This window comes from Octopus bimaculoides, chromosome 9, assembly GCF_001194135.2.
Source record: "Octopus bimaculoides isolate UCB-OBI-ISO-001 chromosome 9, ASM119413v2, whole genome shotgun sequence".
Taxonomy (NCBI): Eukaryota; Metazoa; Mollusca; class Cephalopoda; order Octopoda; family Octopodidae; genus Octopus; species Octopus bimaculoides.
The window spans coordinates 70,160,061-70,164,676 of record NC_068989.1 but is presented as its reverse complement, the minus strand read 5'-3'; the positions used below and the strand labels follow the sequence as shown (position 1 = coordinate 70,164,676).

The window sequence follows — 4,616 nt, the reverse complement described above, 5'->3', positions numbered from 1 at the left end:
TATAATGAATGCTCATTTAAATGTATTTTGCATGGAGTTGATGTACTTTTTAACAGGAGAGGAGTGCTTGCAGGCTGGTTCTTCTCAAGTTTATACATTTTCAGGTTCAATGTGTTTCAAATAAGTACTGACAATTGAAGGTGATTGCAAAGACAAAGAACTACCTGTTTTTTTTAACAATTTTAACAGTGAGAACATTGGACAAAATATGTTATTGACATTAATAGTTTGTACCTCAGCTAATTACTGTTGAGAACTGCATAATCCATGTGTCATGTTAGAGATCTAAAAGGCATTTTCAAATTTCATTATTTTCTTTAATCCAGGCAATGCTGGATATTTCTGCTAGTAACACATGTAATTTACTGTTGTAAAATTACTTTAAGATACCTTAGTGTTTTGATCTCATTGTGTGTCCCCTCAATCAAAGTTACTGTGCTAGACTGATGAATCTCACAAAAGCATGAACTCTTGTTTCTAGGAATCAACAAACAAATTATTTGCTGATATGTGGCAGTGTAACTTTGATTGAGGTAGCTTTAACACGCAAGGAGATCAAAACACTGCAGGGTCTCAAAGTCTCCTTACACTTGTGAATTGCGTGTGTTATGAACACACGTCATCTTTGGAGAAGTGATGTTCTCCAATGATGAAAAACAGCAATTAGATATTCATGTTCAAATTGGCAAGAATGTATTACGAATAAACAGATACATTATTGTTTGGATTCTCACTGCTCTGCATGCATCCCATGAATAGGTTTTTGAACTTTTCTGATTTATTTGAGGTTTTAAATGTAGATTGCCAAACAAATTTCAAGTTAAAACTAAATAAGATAAATTAAGCAGAGACAAATTTATGCAATGAAGGTTAAAATAAAATCCAAGATAATGAAATCAATGAAATAACATTGTTATTGTTCTATTTTAAATTCTGAAGTTATTTTCTGTTTACAAAAATTTAATCAATGTTGATTAATTTTAGAATAGCTTTTCTTCATGATTTTAAAATAAAAACTTATAAAAAATAATTGTAAAATAAAAATCATCATTAAATTTGTTTAGGTATTATAAGTAGCTTTTTATTTAATATAGCAACAAATATAAAGTATTCTACTGTTTATTTTTTTAATTAATTTGAAGATCCCACATATATAGGACACACAAACAAACTCTGCAGAAGTAATATCTTACATAAGTCATTCAGGAAGACAGGGCAAGAAGTTCAAGAATCTAAATTTTTTTTCTGTAAACAATATAACAGAAACTCAATTGAAAAGATGGTTCTGTGAAAAGAAGTAGATGGAATTATTTGTAGAACTCTTGAGAACAAATGGTTGTTGTTTAAAATGTAAGGTTAACCAGTTACAGTCAGATTTAATACACAGAGTATGAAGTATTGAAAAATTTACCTTTAATACTTAATTCTGTTATTCTGTTACAGGGTTTTGACCAGTGGATGGTGGCCATACTTGGGCCCCACTTTCAAAGGTTTAAGTTGAGCATACTAGCCACAATACTTATTTCAGTCTGGAACTTCTTTTATATCAAACTGTATTTATTGAACAGCTAAGTTAGCTTCCTGAGATACGACACCAGATTTTACACAGGTAAATATCAACACATTCCGTGTGTACATATGCGTGTGCATGTGAACACACACACACACACACACACACACGATCAACCAGACTCCAAAAAGGCTGGTGCTGTTCTGCGTCAGCAAGACTTTTATTATGTAGTAAAGTAAAAGTAAGGTTCCTTCCTGAGTCACATAGATTCAAAGGGCCAATTTCCTGGTTTCCATGGCGAATGCATTCCCCACCTGGATGGGATGCTGGTCTGCCACAGGATAACTCATTTTTACCAGCTGAGTGGATTGGAGCAACATGAAATGAAGTTACTTGGTCCAGGAATTGAAACCACAATTGGCATTCTTTTGGTTAAAGTATCACAATAATGAAAGTGCATGTTTGGTAATTTCTGTACAAAATTTTTATTTCTTTAATTTATTTCAACTGAATCACTTATGTTTATGCATTTCTTGTGTATGTATTATGTGTTTATGTGTAAGTATGTATGTATATTTGTGTAAGTGCTATGTTTATGTATTTTTGTGTGTATATATATGTATGTGTTTATGTGTGTGTGTATGTATATTTGTGTATGTATGTGTTTTTGTGTATGTATGTAAATTTGTGTATGTTCGGATGAGACTCACAAAAATAAGTCTAAAGACTCATTAAAATGTTCCTCCCCATGGAAATCTTTAGTAAATGGCATAAGATTTATCCATTTGGAGTGATGAGAAACATATACTGAAATTGGAATGATACAGGGAAGATTAGCATGGCTCCTGTGCAAGGATGACATGCAAATTTGTGAAGTGTTCTATATTTTTTAATATTTGTTAATGTGTATTCACACACATACAGCACTTATGCAAATATACATACATGAAAAACATAATACATACACAAAAAATACATAAACAAGAGCAGCTCAGCTGAAAAAATAATTAAAGAAATAAAAATTTTGTATGGAAATTGCCAAACAAACACTTTCATTATCATGATACTTTCACCGAAAGTTTGCCCCACAATCTTACAATCACGAGTTTAACACCCTAACTACTAAACCACGTGTCTCTACTATATCATGTACTAAAATTGATAAAAAGTGTACAGTGAATTTGCTGTGAGGAGTGGAATATCTAATGCTTTGGACACAGTCTTTCTTCAGGGGAAAAAGTCAAAAGGAGAGAAATTAATGAGAGGCAGCAGAGTTTTATATTCTCTTAGGGTGTAAATACAGGTACATATACATACATAGGCCCAGGCGTGGCTGTGTGCTAAAAAGCTTCTTCACAGAGCCTTCTGAGTGGATTTGGTAGACGGAAACTGAAAGACAACTGTCATACATATATATATATGTATATCATCATCATCATCATCATCATCATCGTTTAACGTCCGCTTTCCATGCTGGCATGGGTTGGACGATTTGACTGAGGACTGGTGAACCAGATGGCTGTACCAGGCTCCAATCTGATCTTGGCAGAGTTTCTACAGCTGGATGCCCTTCCTAATGCCAACCACTCCGAGAGTGTAGTGGGTGCTTTTACGTGCCACCGGCATGAAGGCCAGTCAGGCGGTACTGGCAACAGCCACATTCAAAATGGTGTATTTTACATGCCACCGGCACAGGAGCCAGTCCAGCGGTACTGGCAACGATCTCGTTCAAATGTCTTTACACGTGCCACTGGCACAAGTGCCAGGAAGGCGATGCTGGGCACAGGTGCCATCACGATTTCGGTTTCGCTTGCCCCAACAGGTCTTCGCAAGCAGAGTTTCATGTCCAATGGAGACGACATTATATCTGTGTAAATGTCTTTGTGTCTGTGTTTGTCCCCCTATCACCATTTGACAACCAATGTTGGTGTGTTTATGTACCTGAAGCTTAGCAGTTTGGCAAAATAAACTCATCGTATAAGTATTAGACTTAGGAAAAAATTAAGTTCTGGGGTTGATTTGTTTGACTAAAACACTTCAAGGCGGTGTTCCAGCATGGCTGCAGTCAAATAACTGAAACAAGTAAAGGAATAAAAGAATAAAAGAATACATACATGTATATTTATGCAAATTCACATTACATACATACATGCATACATACATTCATACATTCATATGTAGACGCATACATACATATGCACATAATACATTCACACATACATTCGTGCACACATGCATACATACATACATGCATACATACATACATACATACATAAGGTTTGTGCGTAAGCAAAACAATAAGCAAATATTGAAAATATTTACATAACTGGGTAGAAAGAAAAGATGTTCATCGTATAAAGTACACAAATATAGACACATATATACATAATAACACACACATATGTAATCATACATCTAATACATCTATATTTAAATGCACATAGTAGAAGGCATTCACACATACGTATACACTGACTCACTGACACACACACACACGTATATATATATATATATATATATATATATATATATATATATATATATATATATATATATATATATATATATATATATATTAACATATGTGTGTATATGATATGTATGTGTGTATGTGTATTTGTATATGATATGTATGTGTGTATGTGTATTTGTATGTGTGCATTTGTATGTGTGTATATATGTACATATGGGGTATGTGTGCAACTGTGTATCTATATATGGACACAAGCAAAAACCTAAGTAAACGAGTCTATGTACATTGTTATACATACATAATACTGTACACTTGACCTTTTCTTACCTAAATTGTCACGTATGGCTAAATAAGCAACAAGACATCTGTGTAATCATTCAAACTTGGTGATAATCACATTGAAATTTATATTTAGATGTTTCTATTAAAAACGAATTCAAAAGATGTATGCGTGTTTTCATATTCAAAGGGTAATTGTGTATAGATGAACTAAACTGAAAGGAATAAAAGGGGTGAAATTACTACAAAAAAAAACCATCCTGAATGCATCAACTACTTTAAAGAGTTGGTTAAGTTGGAATAAAAATAAAGTTAGTAGTGTGTGTGTGTGTGTGTGTGTGTGTATATATATAT

At 33.3% G+C, this 4,616-nt stretch overlaps 2 pseudogenes; one reads left to right on the top strand and one right to left on the bottom strand.

The window, feature by feature from the left end:
- Positions 1-2,203: 2,203 nt before the first annotated feature.
- LOC128248789 (U5 spliceosomal RNA) lies at positions 2,204-2,320 on the bottom strand (annotated as a pseudogene).
- Positions 2,301-2,400, top strand: LOC128248798 (U6 spliceosomal RNA; annotated as a pseudogene).
- The last annotated feature ends 2,216 nt before the right edge of the window (positions 2,401-4,616 follow it).